At 47.5% G+C, this 17279-nt stretch overlaps 1 long non-coding RNA gene across 4 annotated transcripts; it reads left to right on the top strand.

Annotated features, from left to right (window-relative positions):
• The first annotated feature begins 222 nt into the window (after positions 1 to 222).
• Positions 223 to 16706, top strand: Gm35189. Of its 4 annotated transcripts, XR_872835.3 has the most exons (6): positions 2071 to 2627; positions 8182 to 8356; positions 9804 to 9940; positions 12008 to 12093; positions 12999 to 13457; positions 15274 to 16706. It is a non-coding gene; the product is annotated as a predicted gene, 35189 (long non-coding RNA). The 4 variants fall into 4 exon arrangements; XR_872836.1 differs by lacking the exons at positions 2071 to 2627; positions 8182 to 8356 and adding an exon at positions 223 to 281; XR_872834.3 differs by lacking the exon at positions 8182 to 8356.
• Positions 16707 to 17279: the final 573 nt, after the last annotated feature.

Below are 17279 nucleotides of genomic sequence, written 5' to 3'. Positions count from 1 at the left end.
TTATAAAGAAAAGAAGCGTATTTAGTTCACAATTTAGGAAAGTAGACGTCCAAACAGCATAGTGCTGGCTCTGGCAAGGACTCCCTTAGCTACAGCACAGTATGATGGAGTGTGTGCCCCAGGGAGAGATTGCTTAGGAGACAGGAAGCCAGAATGTGGGAAGGAACCTGCCTTGTATTTTCCCTCTAAGCCCTACCTCTGAAAGATTCACCACTCAGAGGGTGGAGCTCCAACACGTAAGCCTTCGAAGAAAATGCTCAAACCACAGCAAGGACAGGATGGTGAGTGCTTGCCCTCAAGTCCTCCTGAGGGAGAAGCAGCTTTTACTGCCTTGAGCAGATGAGGGAGAAGAAAAAGATGGGAAGCCAAAATAATGTTTTAAATTGTATTTGCTGAGTCATGTCTATTCGGCGTGATGAGAAGTCATCTTTCCAATATCAGGGGATACTCTAGAGTCCAGGACGAGAGTGAACTTGCTTCTGAGTCAGAGACTTAAAAGACTTCACTGGAGAGCTTAAGACCAACTCTTTAAACAGACCAGTGCTGGGAGCATCCTTTAGGGTAGTCAGGTGGTCTCCATTGCTCCCCACTCAATTAGAAGAGTATCTGATCTAAAATTAGAAATCAAATTCACTCTGCGCTACAAGACCACGGAGGAAGGTGTTTGTTATTACTTATCATCAGAAATACCAAACGCTACTAAATATCCATTTGCTATGTTAGTGTCTGCCCGGTGATAAATCGCACAGAGAGGTTGGATCGTAGTCATGGATATTTCAGTAAATAGAATGTTTAGAGAGGCCGTCTTAATCTCTGGTCTCTCTGCTCCAAGCACAGCCTGTGTGATACTGGAGCCCAGACTCTGCCAATCATAATTTGGTTTTGCCAGCTGGCTCTGAGGGACATCTTCTCCATGATAAGAATGTGGCAGGCGGAGGAAGGAAGGCCTGGTTCCATCCTGACTGCTTCCTGCAGGATTTCTGCTCCTGCCAGGGTCACCTTAGCCTCTTTTCTTCGCCCTACAGTGAGAGCTGTAGCAGCATTTTATAGTTTTCCCCAGACTTGCAGAATCCACCTCACAGTGTTCCCAGTTCCAAGAAGACCTTGGTCCCATGAACCCCTCTTCAGCTCAGAGAGAGCAGCCACAGCTTCCCGGAGAATGGGAGTTGCATTTTAATAATCCCTCACCCATCCCTATGCCTAGCCTTAAGGGCTGAGGCTTCCTATAGTTCTCCAACTAAGATCTGCAAGATCTTAGAGCGCTAGTGCTCTTTGATGCTTTCTGGGCTAACAGCTTCATTCTTGCCGATATACCTCATGCCCTCTCTATTCAAATACCTGATACTTTCTGCAATCTGATTGGCTCTGACTAAGAGGTTTCTTAATGAAAACTGAAGAACTGGAATGCCTCGGGGGAACTACTTGGGACTGAAGTGAGAAATTAGTGATGCTTGGGGGGGGGGGGATAGGCATGGCCTGCCTGCCTGCCCTCCCTCCTTCCTTTTGCTTTTCTGCGCTAGAGACTGGGCAAGATTTGTAGCACTAAGCCACACACCCACACACCCTAGAACTTGGGTCCCCGATGTGTTTTGAGTCATTGGAGCCCCCAGACAGACAAACAAACAAACAAGCTTCTCTCCAGGAAGAATCACTCAAGTACCTCTAACCCTTGTCCACAAAGTTATACACAGATCTGGGATTTAGGACAGCGGTTCTCAAATTGGGGAGTCAAACGACCCTTTTACAGGGGTGGCCTGAGACCATAGGAAAGCACAAATATTTACCTTATGGTTTATAAAAGTAGCAAAATTACAGTTATGGAGTAGCCACAAAAAAAATTTGATGGTTGGGGGTCACCACAACATGAGAAACTGTTCTAAAGGGTCACCGCGTTATGAAGGTTGAAAACCACTGGTTTAGTGGATACCTAAGGCTAGGTTGTAACTCTGCAGTAAAATGTTGTCTAGGCAGAGTCTGCATTTTGAAGAAAACCCTCCTGGCTCTCAGAGGCTATTGCCCAAGCCTAGGGAAAATCGAACAAAAGTTCTTTTAGCGCCGGGTTGCCAAGTTGCTGTCCTAGATTTTCAGAGTCCTTGAATTTGAGATAAAAATCCTGAGTGTTGACTTGCCAACCATCGGGGTTTGTAGCTGCTCACACATCTGAAGCCTTCAAAACGTGGCTTTTTCAACAAGGACTGCTTTCCTCGTGGGACACAGCCAACAGGAATGAGGTATTTTGAGGCAAAGCCCTGTTTTCTTGCCTCTCCTTCCTACAGGCTCCTGGCTGGCCAGGCCAGCTCCCAACCTCTTCTCTCTGTGTCCTTCAGTACTGCCTAGAGTGTAGACCTGCAGAGAGAAAGAGGCATCGCCACCTCTTGGCCTACACTATTATTGCATGCCCAAGCCCAGAAAGGAAGGAAACAACATTTTAAAGCTGGGTTGTTGTACCCTAGGCTGTTAGCAGGCAGGACAGCTGTGTTTGAGGAGGACACCATCTCTGGGCTTCAAATTTCTCATTTTAAAATCAACACTGTTATCCTTGCTCATCGAGCCACCCTGTTGAATTCTTCGTGTTCAGTGGAGCATACATGGAGGACGGGAGAGCTTCTTCCTCATGAATCCACAGGGTAAGCAACCATCACACACCCCTACAAAGCCATCTTGTTCATCTTCCAGGTAAATATTATTTAGACATCGCTCAAGCCATAGGCTGATGTTTTTGTCTTAATTCAAGATGGCTTTGCTATTTTGTTCATTTACTCTACAAAATGACTCACGCATTTGACACGTTTTTTATTGTTTGCTCGGTGCCAGAAAGTTTTGATGTGAAGGGAACAGCAACCAACCAAACAGATGTCAGTGAGTCTTTCCTCCTGGAGGAGCTGCTCCATGGCAGGAGACGGCACATATATAAAACATGTAGGCCAGATGAACCAGGTCACTCACGGGCAGAGAAAGAAAGGTGCCTCGTTTTCCTTCGCTTTGCTAGAGGGGAGACATTACAGCAGTTTGTCTGCTGGTGGGGGTGGCCCAGGAAAGGGGAAAGAGATGATAAGGACAGAGAGGAGAAAGAAGAGAATTGGTAGGAAGATGCCCTTGAGTGGAGGAGAGGCCCTGGCATCCTGTGCCCCCATGAGCAGAGAGGATGAGTCAGATGTGTTTCTGCGGAGCGCTGGGTGCTGGACTAGGTGTTAGGGATATCGTGATGGGGGGAAAAGGGATGATGTTGCAATTGCCCTGCACGTGCTGTTCTCATTAGGGAAACAGACATAAAATGCAAATTAACCCTGCTGCAAAACACCTGTGTCTTGGATGTGTACTACAGCAGTGGTAGTGGCGGTGTCTTTGAGATATTTCTTTTAAGGCAGCTAGCATTTTGGAAGGTTTGGCAGATAGACTGAGATAGGATCTCATGTAGCCCAGGCTAGTCTCAAATCCACTATTCACCTGAAAATGACCTTGAACTTCAAATCCTCCTGCCTCTACCTCTTGGATTCAGGATTATAGGGATACACAGTCTCAACTAGTTTATACAGCGCTGGGGATGGAAACCAGGGCTACCCGCTGAGCTCCATTTCAGCCTGAGTCTTGATGTATCACAAAGAGAAGTTCATGTGAGGAGCCTTTGGGGGAGGGTTTCAAGTGGAGAGAGCAACAGCATCAAGACCCTGGGGCTGAAAGCATGGCCCTTGCACCAGTGACGCAAAGAGGCTGTAAGCACGGAGCAGTCGGGGAGAGGAGAGTGAGAGGTGAGGTTACAGGTCAGTCATTGATGGCCTTTTTTAAACAGCCAATAAACTTTATGGGCAAATTCATAGATGACTCAAGGCTAGGAAGGAGAGTTCACACTGTTAAATGGCACAAGCAGAACTTTAAAAAACATTCCTGCGGATGGCATGTAGCACATTTCAACACCATGATTTGCCTTTGAACTCAAAGAAAATCAACCGCAAAAGAGCAACATAGGAAGGTCACATGAACCACAGTTCTTACAAGGGAAAAGATGATTCGGGTTTCTGGAAAGTAGAGCCTAGGACATCAGAACAAACAACTTATACACTCCACAGGGCAAGTGTGGGTGGAGGGTCAAGCTTTGCACACTTCTCATGGGAAATGTGGTCCTAGGAGCAGAAGTGAGGGAGTTGGGGAGGAGAAGAGCTGTGTAGTTGAGCTACTGTGTCCACAGCCAATGGAGTGTCCAATGTTGTGTGCACATGTCTCAGTGCAGCCTGGGGGAGGGGCAAAGGCATGGGCCCAGTTCTCACTGCTCCACATACTGCAGGTCAAAGGGCTTCCCCAATGATGCTTCTGTACTCCATGCAGAGTGCCAAAGGAGCTACCATGATGGTCCTATTCATAGTGCCACCCTTGAGTTCTCCTACCCAGAACCAGAACAACTGAAGTAAGAGTAAGAGGCAAGCCCACGTCTCTAAAGTGATTCTCAGACGTGTCTGATAAAGAAGTGGAGATGAAAGATCATTTCTCCTTTTGGCATTGTGTGTGTGTGTGTGTGTGTGTGTGTGTGTGTGTGTGTGTGTCACATGCACATGTATGCGTGTTGCTTGCTTACCCATATGCACATGCGGAGGCCAGAGGTCAATGTTGGTGTCTTTCTCAGTCCGACAGGGTCTCTCATTGAACACAGAATTCACTGCCACGGCCACATATCTGGCCTGTAAGTCCTCAGGACCCGCCCGTCTCTACTCACAAGCACTGGAGTTACAGGAGGGCCACTGAGTTGGGCTCTTTCAAGGGTACTGGGGGTCTGAACTCAGGTCCTCACGTGTGTACAGCACATACTTTACCCACTAAGCCATCTCTCCACCCCATCTGAAGTTATGCATTGAGATCCAAGCCACACAAGCACGAGGAAAGCAAAGACGCTCTTCATACACCCAGACCGCGTCTCCCATGCCAATGAGTCTGTTCATAGCCCACTGTGAAGAAAATGCTTTTCCAAAGCTGGGCATGTGTGAAAATGGTGAACAACTGGCATTGTTGTTTTCCCATTAGTATATGCTGTTTTTCTAAAAGCTGGGCATGGTAACACATACCCATAATCTCAGTACTCAGGAGCCTTTGGAAAGAGGACCACGGTTACAGATCATCCTGGGTTACATAGCAAGACTTTGTCTCAATAAATAAATAAAAAGCCTTTTATTATCTTACAAATAGTTCAGTTTGCATTTGGTGATAACATGTACTTGATTATGAAATATAAAGTTTGAAAAATATCATATTTCTATTATTATAATCCTCTCTCCTTTAAAAAATAAAAACAGGGGCTTAGGGATAGCACAGTGATTAAGTATAGTGACTGCTCTTCCAGAGGACCCGGGTTTGATTCCAAGCATCCACGTCATGGCTCACCCTTGACTGCAACTCTTGGTCCAGATAATCTGGTGCCCTCTTCTGGCCTCCACAGCACTAGGGGCAGGCATGGTGCCCAGACATACATGTAGGCAAGACATAAGACACCTGCCTACCCATTCCGAGGGCTCATCACATCTATATAACCTTTTTCAGGCCAGAGAATGTAAAAGGACACTGGCCAGCAGTGAGTAAGGAACCCTGGCTCCTTGTCCAGCTCAGAGGATGCCTGTAGATATCACCCAGGGCACTTAGGGATTATGCTGAAGATGGGCTTGTCTTTCACATCACAAAGGGTCTGTGGTCCCTTTGTGAACTACTGCTCTGTGGAGTCAGTAGTCAGACAGGCCTCTGCTGAATCCCAGAAGGACTGCTTTTTCTGTGGCTCTTCAGTCTTTTTATTCTTCAGGCTATTTCAAGTTCAAGGGGGTGGCTTGCAGTCTCTCAAAGTCTCTCCCGTTATATCCACAGAAGCACTACAATGGTAGCCCCAGTAACTGCAGGCCCTGTAAAAGTCAGGGGAATGCTATCTCTTGCCTGCAGGTGCAAAGCTAACTGGCTATGACTGACATACCCATTCCCATCCTCGGTGCCCTCCTGGGCCTCCTAACTTTCTAGGTAGGAACCACATGTGTAATTCAGAAAAGCATTCGCATGAAGAAATATCAACCAGGCCAGCAGTCTAAAGAGAGAGCCACCTCTACCACTTGGTAACCAAAGTGTCTCTCCTCCACAGAACAGAAACTCGGGGACAGCCCTCGGGTTTGCTCTCCCTAACAGGACCAGATGTCCTTGGCCTGTATGCAGCCTTGCACAATGCTTAGGGTGACTGGATCTGGATGTAGGTGCTTCCCACTCCTGGGGCTACCTCCTTCCTCAGAGTGGGAGCCTTTTAAATATATCTCGAGGCTAATCTCTCCAGTAGCCATGCTCTGGAGAACGAACTGAGCAGTGGGAGGAACAGAAATGGTTCCAAAGATCTGCTTCCGACAGGTGACTTTGACAAACGGAGGAGACAGAAAAATAATTTAGGAGGAACTCCCAGCCCTGAAGGGAAACCAAGAGCAGAGGAGACTAGGTGTGTCCCTCTCTGTCCTTGCACAGATTGCAATCTGTCTCAGCTATAGGGTTTGACTGCAACTCAGATTTCTCACATGGAAACTTACTAAAGCCCATTTGGCACCAGGGTGGCATCCCTTTGGGAGCAGCCTGAAGAGGCCAGAAATTGACCGAAGTCTGGGCCAGGAGGTGGTGGCAGCTATTCCCCTTCCTTCATCCGTGAAGTTTGCCCTTCCCCCTGGCACCTTCCCCACCCAGGGAGTGCCTCCTCACTCAGGCGCATAAGCATCCTGGGAAGAGGTCAAAAGAGCCAAGACTCCCGGGTTCCAGGAAGTGAAGAACCGGCCTGATGGGAAACAAGCAGGGAGGGAAGGAGAGACAGCAGAGCGCGTCCAGTCGTGGCAAAGCACCAGGTCTTCAGACTCTGGACTGCAGTGTGTGCGCTAGACTCCTGAGAAATGCGCACACGGCTGAGAGAGGGGCATCACCTGCCCTGAAGGAGGGTCAAGCACAGGAGTCAGCCCTCTAATTTGTGGCCTAAGAAGAGGCAGGGGTGACAAGTTAAGTGGAAGAAAGTGCCCTGTGGCTGAAGCTGTAAGGGTAGCCCTCGCAGGGAGCTGACCTCGATGAACTGCAGAAGGAAGAAGGGGCGGCAGAGTGCCCCGGGCCTGAAAGACAAAGAAAGGGCATAGAAGCGCATGACGCCTCCTCCAAACACAGCGAATCATTCCCTACGTGCTCCCCACCAGAACAGGGAGGGACTCTCTTCTCGCCCTTCATCCCTTCTTCAGGTAGTCCCTGAGGAGCCGGCACATGCCTCAGCTTGGTAGTAATATGAAAACTGTCTTTATCACCGTTCACAGAAATGACAGTACTGGCTGTGAATAGCACTTACTGAATGCTTCCTGTGTGCCAGATGCCATGCCAAGGGCTTTATAAGCAATAGGCTCATTCAAGCTTACTCTGCTTCTCCGTGCAGGCTCTATTATTAGGTACAACCACTACTACTGCGCTACTACCTCCTCCTCCTCCACTACCTCCTCCTCCTCCACTACCAGTAGTAGTAGTACTATAACTACTGTTACTTCCTGACCCTGTTATAGCAGCACTATTACTAATTCGTTTAATTAATTGTCTTAGTTTCTATTGATGTACTAAGATACCATGACCAAAAGCAACTATGGGAAGAAAGATCTTATTTCCACTTACAACTCCCAGATCACACTTCAGCACTGAGGGAGGTCAGGGCAGGAACTCAGGTCTAAAACCTGGAGATAGAAACCAAAGCATCTGTCCTGGAGGGATGCTGCTTGCTGGCTTGCTCTTCATAGCTCGCTCAGCCTGCTTTCTTAGACAACTCAGGACCAGCAGCCAAGGGGTCCTGCTAGGACACAGCAATCATTAACCACAAATGTGCCCTACTCACTTGCCTACTGGCCAGTCTGATGGAAGCATTTCCTCAATTGTTGTTCCTCTTCTGAGATGATTCTAGTCTGTATTAAATTAACAACAACAACAAAAATTATTAGATACCATTACTAGGAACTATCAATCATTGGCCCTGTTTTGGAAATGAGGGATTTAAGTCCTGCAGACATAAGTTACTTACCCATATAGACTTGTGATTGGTGGAGACTAGATTTAGACTTAGACCCAAACCCTGGCTCCAAAGTTCCTGTAGATTAACCAGTCTGTACAGCATGTGACAGTGCCTATGTATTTCTGTTGTCTATCTGTTGGTCTGTTTTTAAGATGGAGGCTCATGGATTCCCAGCTGGCCTCAAACTCCCTATGTAGTTAAGAGTGACCTTGAACTTCGGATGCTCCTGCAGCTGCAGCTGCACCTGCCTACTAGGACTACAGGTGTGACAGTCATGACCAACCTATTGTGGTACTCGGAATGGAACCTAGGGCCTCATGGTGCTAGGTGAGCTTTATTCCCAGCCCCCATTTTTAAAGTATTTTCATGTCAAATTACACAGAAACTATCTCTTTCCTTCTTTTCTACCTCCCTGCCCTCTCCCTCCATTTAGACAGGTCTCTATATTTAGCCCAGGTCAACCATGGACTCTTCTTCCTCCTGCCTCAGCCTCCCAAGGGCTAGGATTACAAACAAGCAAATGCCGTCATGCCTGGCTTGGATGCCATGTTTCTAGGAGACAGATTTATTCATCAACTCCTCTGTGTTCTTCTTGAACTTAGGAAGCCTACTTCAAGTTTGATCTCTCTGACATCTTCCCTAACCTTTGAGTTCTCACAGAGCATCCTTCCTCCTGACTCCCCACTGCATTTCCAAAGCCACTAACTGATACTCTATCATCAAATGACTCGGGCCACATGTCATTCAAATGGAAGCATCTGGTCCCTCTACCCAGTCTGCGCGTAACCCTGGAGAGGGGCATACCTTGCTTCTTGAGGCAAGACAACATGGTGAACTGGGAAGAGACTCCCATTGCAGGTCCCTCACGTTGGCACTGAGGTGGTCGGCAGCATGCCCTCTGGCAGCCTGCTCTGGACTTCAAGGCCTTTGTGACACTCAGCCCTCTTGGTGATGCCCCTCTGTATCCACCCTCCTTCCTCACCCAGTGGTGACGTTCTTCATCTTTTTGCCTGGCAAGAGAAAGCTGGCAGCTCCCCACACCTCTCCCGATGCAATTGTGCAGCTCTCTGCATCCAGAGAGGCTACTACAGCCTGTTCCCAGAGAACTCCTGGCTGCCTGCCAGAGAGGTGGTTTCCCTGATGTGCTACTCCAGAAGGTCACTGTGCTAAGCAAAGGGACAACCAAGCACCAGCTCAAGGCAGTACTCACTGTCCTGACACCCTTAGAGAGCTCTCCATTAACTGTCACCTCCAAGAAGGAATCAATCCACTCTGTAATCATTCTCTTGAGGGGTCTGGGGTGTGATTGATGGGCCTAGTTGTTTTACTATTAGCCAGTGGAAGTTAAGTAAGTCAAATCAATAAACTTTATAGGTCTCCCCAGATTGCGCCAGAGGTGAGACCCAGTTGCATTCACCTCAATAGATTTAGACCTCTGCCTAAGTAAAAAGTGGGAGTCACCTGGGGAAACAGTTTGATTTCTCTTTGAGAGACTTTTGGTGCCCTTGAGCCTGTCATGACTTAAATCAATAACTTTAACGGCTTCCAAGAAATCCGTTGCTGTTGGAGCGTCTCCATGCTGCTGCCGGTTGTCCCGGGCACGTGATGACTCTAGACATCTGACTGAATTGGCAAAAGGGTGATGACCCAAACCCCTGCCTGGGCCATCTTCTGGGTACCCCGCCCACCAGCCTAGGTCTTTGTCCCTGCCAGTTTGTCCTAGATTTCTCTGAGCCTGTCATTCCCCACTCTGCTCTGTATCCCTGCCTCCCAGGGCCCCAGCTAACCAGACTGACTAATGAGTCATCTTCCCGTCATCGTGAGAGCCACTGTGGTACACCAGCATCTCCAAGACCGTTTAGGAAGCTGATTCAAGGTGAAGCAGCAATGGTAGAGGTCACAACTGATCAGGTCAGTGGTAAGAATTCTGAACCTTGAGGGAAGGAATTCCAACAGGGAGTCACCATCCCGCACCATCCTGCCCAGCCAGGGCTGGCTACATGAGGAATAAGCTGCCTGGCTTAGGGGCCCATCCTCATCCACTTTCTCCCATTCCTGTTCGGGCTACCCTGCCTCTGTGTGCCAGCTAGACTCATGTCAACTTGGCACAAGCTATAGTCATCTAACAAGAGGGGACCTCGATTGAGAAAATACCTCCATAAGATCAAGCTGTGGGCAAGCCTGTAGAGTATTCTTTTAATTAGTGATTGGTGGGGGAGAGACCAGTCCTGGGCTAGTGGTCCTGGGCTCTATAAATAAACAGCACAAGCAAGCCATGAGGAGCAAGCCAGTAAACAGCATCCCTCTATGGCTTCTGCATCAACTCCTGCTTCCTGGTTCCTGCCCTGTTTGAGTTCCTGCTCTGCCTTCCTTAAATGATTAAAAGGGTGATGTGGGATAAACCGTTTCCTCCCCAAGCTGCTTGGGTCATAGTGTTTCATCAAAGTGTCAGAAACCACAAGACCCTCCATCTCCTTGTCCCATAAAGTGTACCCAGTATGGAACCAGCAGTGGAAAGTTCTGCCAAGGGCCAGGAACCAACAGAAGAGCAAAGCCAGCTCCATCCTTCTACCCAGTGCCAGGCCTTTGTACCCATGGAAACCTCAGTGCCAATGTAGGCAGGGTATTTTAAAGGCCTTTAGAGGTTTTCATTCTCAAATGAGCATAGGCTTCAACCGCTCCTTGACCATAAGCACACACTTGTAAAACCAAGACTTCCAGGGTCACTGCTAGGTCCCAAGGACTCACAAACCAGGCCATTAGGTAGTCATGGTTAGCTTCTCAAACCATCTCTGCAGCAGATAAAGTTTTAAATGAAGTGGTGGGGCCCTTTACCATCATGATGCCCACACCAGTGATCCAGGAGCTCCTGCTACTGGGGTTCCTGCCTGAGAGACTGTGGTAGGCTGGGGACAGGGTACACCAGAGACACTGCACACCAAGGATCATTCACTTCTCTTCCTCTTCATGATGACTGTCAACAGCTATCGTGCAGTGAGCCACCGGAACAACAATGGCCAGGAGAGGACACAGACAGAGACGTTTTCTTCTACTGAGCTCCATATATGTGTGTATATATGTAATATACCCATGCCAGTAAGAACAAACTAGTGTTAAAACACAAAAAACAAAAGTAATAGACTCATATGTTTTAATTACATTAATAATGTTGAAAATCGGATCCCACATACCTTTGCCAAGGCAGTAATGATTACAATTTCTATTTTTTTCTTTTTTCTTTTTTTTTTTTTTTTTTTTTTTGGTTTTTTGAGACAGGGTTTCTCTGTATAGCCCTGGTTGTCCTGGACCTCACTTTGTAAACCAGGCTGGCCTTGAACTCAGAAATCCGCCTGCCTCTGCCTCCCGAGTGCTGGGATTAAAGGCGTGTACCACCATGCCCGGCAATTTCTATTTTTTTAATGTATTTATTTTTATTTAATGTACATGGTGCTTTGCCTGCATATGTGTGAGGGTGTAGAATCCCTTGGAAATGGAGTTACAGACAGTTGTGAGCTGCCATGTGGATGCTGGGAATTGAACCCTGGTCCTTGGAAGGGCAGCCAGTGCTCCTAACCACTGAGCCGTCTCTCCGACCCCTCCGATTTCTATTTTTGAGGCTTAAAGCAAATGTGTAAATGACTTTGTCAAAACTGATCTTAGCATATGGATGCTCAGCCAACAGTTTAATGGACCTAGCTGTACTATTCACTCAGGTAGCTCCACAGTCAAAACTTCTGGCTAACGAAGCCTCACTCGAAAATCACCGTAAGTTTCTATTGTCATTGATAAATTTCTGATATCCTCCCTCGGTCACAGTCAGAGAAAATGGCTATGGTAGTAAAACTGGCATTATCGGGCATGCTGACTTCTATTTAAATTTGTTGTTGTTGTTGTTGTTTAAGATGATTTATTTTATTTATGTTTTGTGTTTGCTTGCAAACATATGAGCACCACATAAGTGCAGGATTCTACCCACAGAGGCCATATCGCCTGGAAATGGAGTTGCAGGTGACTGTTAGGTACCATGTGGGTTCTAGGAACCAAACTCTGTCCCCTGCAAAAGGGTAAGTGCGGCTGAGCTAGTTCTCCAGAACCCTTAGTTTGTTTGTTTGTTGTTATTCTGTTTAAGACAAGATCTCAAGAAAACTGACTTGGAATTCAGCATATAGCCAAGGCTGGCCTTGAACTCTTTATTCTCCTGCCTCCTGAGTACTGGTATTACAGATATGTACCACCAAGCCAGACAGGGCATGTTGGTCTAAACAGGCATCCAGTTCCTGCTGAATACAAAGCATTTCAGACAGCACTTTTGAGTCCTGGCAATGGCCATGTGGAAGAACAGAACTGAGGGGAACCGGGAACCTGCTTCTCCCTGTATGTGTGAGCAGCAGCGTTGTTAATTTGGAAGCTGCTGTTTAAATGCGGGAATTGTGGTTCCCCGGGGCTTGGAACTGAGGGATCCATTTCATTAGCTTCTAACTCTGGAAACAAATGCTGTGGTGAAACCCTTGAATCGTGGGTTAATTCTCCAAATTAACCTCTGTGCAGAAAACACTGTTAGTTCACACCATTATTTAAATGGATCCACTCAAAATGTATAGATGCACATGTGTATGTGTGTACCGTTAAATCTCCACAGTAGTTCGGGCAATTACTTATACTTAGACCAACGACAGATGTTTTTCTTTCTTTTTTTTTTTTCTCCAAGAAGGCATATTTTGATTAGAATTGCTAACACATGGTGATAATAAAAAGCATATTGAGCCAGGCATGGTGGTACAGACCCATAATCCCAGCATTTAGAAGCTAAACTAGAAGGATCATGAGTGAGTTCAAGGCCAGCCTCTTCTACTTAGTGATTCTGGGGCCCAAGAGGGGAGAGGCGGGGGGGGGGGGGGGGAGGGCAGGGGGGGAGGGGGTACTGAACTTAGTTTGATTATTGTTTTAAAATTTGGTATAAACAATTCAGCCCTCGCTGCCTGTGCACACGGATCCAAGAGTTCACCCAACCCTTGCACCATGGTGCCTCAGAGAGAAAGGTGACAGATGCTCTAATGCTCGCTGGTGAGCTACCATGGGAATCTAGCCTCCAAAGGACTACAGAAAGAAGCTGGGGGTGGCAGTGTATGACTGTAACCTGAGCATCCAGAGGCTGATGCCACCCTGCACTACACAGTGAAATGCTGTCTCATATACATTATTTAAAAATATTTAATTATTTAAAAATAAAAGACCCTTTGAGAGGACACTTCGTGGTCACTCACAAAGTAAAGACCCTACGTCCAGACTGCAGGCCTATTTGTTTCACTCCGAAACAAAATTGAAAGAAAACCCTTCAAACTGCATGTGTGAACTCACACCTATGACCCCAGCACTGGGAAGATAAAAACTGGAGGCTCGTCCCATCATGGTCATCCTCGGCTACACAGTAAGTTGGAGGTCAGCCTGGGCTTCATGAGACCTGGTCTCAAAAAGAAAAAGAAAAGGGTGGAGGGTGGGCATGGGAAACATTCACTATCTTCCTGCAGGGTGTGAGCTTCCACTCTCCTGCAGTCCCCACCACTCCCTATTCTATCACACCTCATCTAATATGCTCGCCGAAGCTATCTGCTTGGCTCACACAGGTACCTGAGCTTTTAGCCTGTTTTATGACTGTTTCCCAACCTGCCTGAGAGCAACTGCAAGTTTCCAGTCCTTTCCCGTTTGAGTGCTTGCTTTCTTCAGCATTTCCTGGCCCCTCAGCGCACTTCAGAAGTCATTTCAATTCTTGTTCAGACGGAGAATTTTTTTCCCTTTCCATCTTACGGTTTCACCAATGCCACTAAGGTCTCTCTGAGCAGGAGTCAGGCAACCTCGCCTCTTTGAAGTAGTGCTTTGGTCTCTGCATCTTCTGTGACCCTCAGAGAGGTCAAGAGGTCAGTGAGGGGTGAGTGGCATGTGTTCTTCTCTGGGGGCTCAGGGGCACAGGGGAGGGTCCACTCTCCTGGCAGCTGGAAAAACAGGGAGAGATCTCTCCCAAGCTCTGTATACACATGCTGCTTCAGACACACGACAGGCTTCATTTAATCCCCTATGAAACCCACCCCTGCCCTAAAAATGTTAATTGATTCAGACAATCATCCTCAGCTAGAGGTACACTTTGGTCAAGTCAGACCAGCTCCAGAAGCAACTGTTACACACCCGGCAATGGGATCTTGAAATCAACCAAGGTAAACGTATTTACACCAAAGAAATCCGAAAAGTGGCGTAAACAAAGACTTTCTGAGGGGCGGGAGGAGGCAGTTTCCAACATACTGCTACTGCTTCGGGCCTACTCAGCATTCTCTTCTGTCACAGCAATGGGGAGAAACTGTCAGCTTTGTTTGATCTCGTTCCATCGTGAATGCGTATCTGTGTGTGGGAATGTGCACACGTGCCTGTAAGTGCCCCTTAGAGTCCAGAGAGAGGGTCCACGACCCTCTGGAACTAGAGTTACATGCAGTTGTAAGTTGTCCAACACGGGTGCTGGGCACTGAACCCCAGGACCTCTAGAAGAGCAGCAAGTTCTAAGCACTGAGCCATTTCTCCGGTCCAATTCTGTTCTCTTTTTAAAAGAACTATAATTTGGGGTTTAAGATACACTGTAGGTGTTCAGTTTAATGATCCCACATGGGTGTGTCAGTGAAGACATGCTGTGGCCATGTTTCATTGAATTAATGGTGCATTTTAGAGTATGAGAATTAAGGTTATAAATGTCAATAACAATATGGGACACAGGGCACCAGCCTCCATGTCCAGTGTCATGTCCCCCAGGTCACAATGTTCTAAAGCAGGCATTCTGACTACTAAATTCACTCTTCTTTTCGTTTAGAAGGGAAGAGCACAATAGTTCAGCCTTTAGAGTGGGCAGGCGTGATGCGTTGTGTTGTGTGGTTCTGGGATGCAAACCCTGGATCTCCCACAGGCTAGGCCAATACTGTGTCAATGAGCCACACCCCTAGATCCATCGTCTTCATCCTCCAGTCAAAAGAAGTCTGAACCAACCATTCTCTGGGCAATGGGTTTAACCACCAGAGAAGACGGCACTAAAATTAAGTGAAAATGAGTGAAATTGGAACCAGTCTCCAAACTGGGGTGAGGCCCAGCTGGCGCTGGGAGTTCACAGGCAGTGCACACACTGCCACCCCACATCCTCTAGTGAGTCAGTCACCTTCCTGGTTCCACATGAGTGGCCCAACGCTTCACACTTTCTTTCTCTGTCTCAGTTTCTCCCACCCAGCTTCTTGCCTGAGCAGTGTGTGGAGGTGAAGGAAGAAAAAGCTACACAGGCCTTGAAATATCTCTCTCTGCAAGGAAGAGCCAGGAGAGTATCGGGGCCCAGGCAAACTTCCTCCAGGCGCCACCCAAGCCAGCAGCGCAGAAGAGGTGCACTTGCAGGCCAAACCTTTGAGAACTCCTCCTGCTGACGCCAAGCTGCACAGGATGCCAAGAGAGCAGCAGTGCAAACAGAAACCGCGGTGCAGATCCCTTCGTGAAAACCCATTCGGCAGTCTGGCAAGCAGCCCTGCCCTCTGCTACTTTATTCCCTCGATTCATTGACGTAGATTCTTTCATATCATAACAGCAGCTGGCCAAACCCAGCTGGAATGTTTGGTAGCCTTCACCTCCTTCTTTTCAGGGTGAAGGTTGGAAAGAATCCTCTCAAAGAAGACCCACAATGCACTGCAGTAGGAAGGCTAATAGGCCCGCTCTACCCCCACGCTGGATGCACTTCCTCTTCCTAGCTCTAGGGGCGCCACAGCCATGAAGCTGCGCTGCTTTGTCCCGCTGGGGAGCATGCTGGTTGCAGGGCAAGGGCTGCTGCTTGGTAACCACCCCCACCTCACATATGCGAGGTTGATGCGCCTAAGGAGTGCTGGGATTTCACTATGGTTTATCCCTGAACTCATCCTGAAGTGAAGCACTGTGACATATTAGGAGGGTAGACATTTAATCCAACTGTGGAATTTACAGGAAGGGCTTTGGAAGGGTGAATAAGTGAATCCTGGCGGCTTTGTAGATAGAAGATGGGCCCGTGAGATGGTTCAGCAGGTAAAGGCTTGCGGCCAAGCCTGACAACTTGAGTTTCATCCAGGGACCAATATGGTAGAAGCAGAAAAACAACTCCAGCAAATTGTCTTCTGGCCGCCATACAAACACCTCAGCATATGCATGCCCACACAGAAATAAATCAAATAAAAAAATTTTTAATTAAAAATAAGAATAAAAGGAGGAGAAGCAAGGTGTGGTGGCACATGCCTGTAAGCCCAGCAGAGGCAGGAACGTTGCTGAAGGCTTTTGCCTGGTCTGCACAAGGAGTTCCAGGCCAGCCTCAGCTACACACACACACACACACACACACACACGTGCACTTTCTGTCTCTTCCCATGCAATGTTATGTGACGCCTCACAACTGTCAGCAAGGTCATCACCATGGCCAGATATAGTGACGAATGCCTGTAATTTCAGACATCTCTCCACCTGAGGGTAGAAGCAGGAGGGTCAGGGATTCAAAGCAATTTCAAGGCTAGCCTAGGCTACTTAAGAACCTGTTTCTAAAAAAAAAAGAAAAGAAAAGAAATATATAATTACCAGATATAACACTTTGGCCTTGCCCTCTCCGACTCACAAATCAAATTTAACCTCTTTTCATTATAAAGTAGCCTGCCTCTGGTATTTTATTACAGTAATTAAAATGGTATGTAACAGTAATGGATCTTGTTGTTGTTGTTGTTGTTGTTGTTGTTGTTTATTAAACTCCCATTTCAGAGTTGAACTTGTTGGGGACACCTATCCAAAGAGACTGCAGAGATTAGTCCTTCTCTGATCTAACGTACTCCATATCGCATAAAACTGTAGCTCCTTGCCCGAGTGATTCCAGTGTGCTACATTCCACATGCGAGTGCTGAGACAGAAGGATTCAACATCTCATTTACACAAGTGAACAATCACCACCTGCCCAGCGCAGACCATGGCACAGACGGAAAACTCACTTGCACACACTCGTCAAACCAAATTAGGAACATGTGGACACATGGGCAGATCAAAACCAAATCACTAAAACAGACATGCCTCCCTCCCCCGGATCACCTAAGAGGAAGAATCCTCACACTGGGTCACAGCACCCACCCCAACCACCAGATCCTAGTCCCTGTTCCCAGAGTTTCCATCCAACACGATCCTGTCGAGGTGACCTGCTCTGGACAGCCATTTGCTCTGAACTAGCTTTTCG

This window comes from Mus musculus, chromosome 12, assembly GCF_000001635.26.
Source record: "Mus musculus strain C57BL/6J chromosome 12, GRCm38.p6 C57BL/6J".
Classification (NCBI taxonomy): domain Eukaryota; kingdom Metazoa; phylum Chordata; class Mammalia; order Rodentia; family Muridae; genus Mus; species Mus musculus.
The sequence above is the reverse complement of the archived record's forward strand: the minus strand, read 5'-3'. Positions and strand labels throughout refer to the sequence as shown.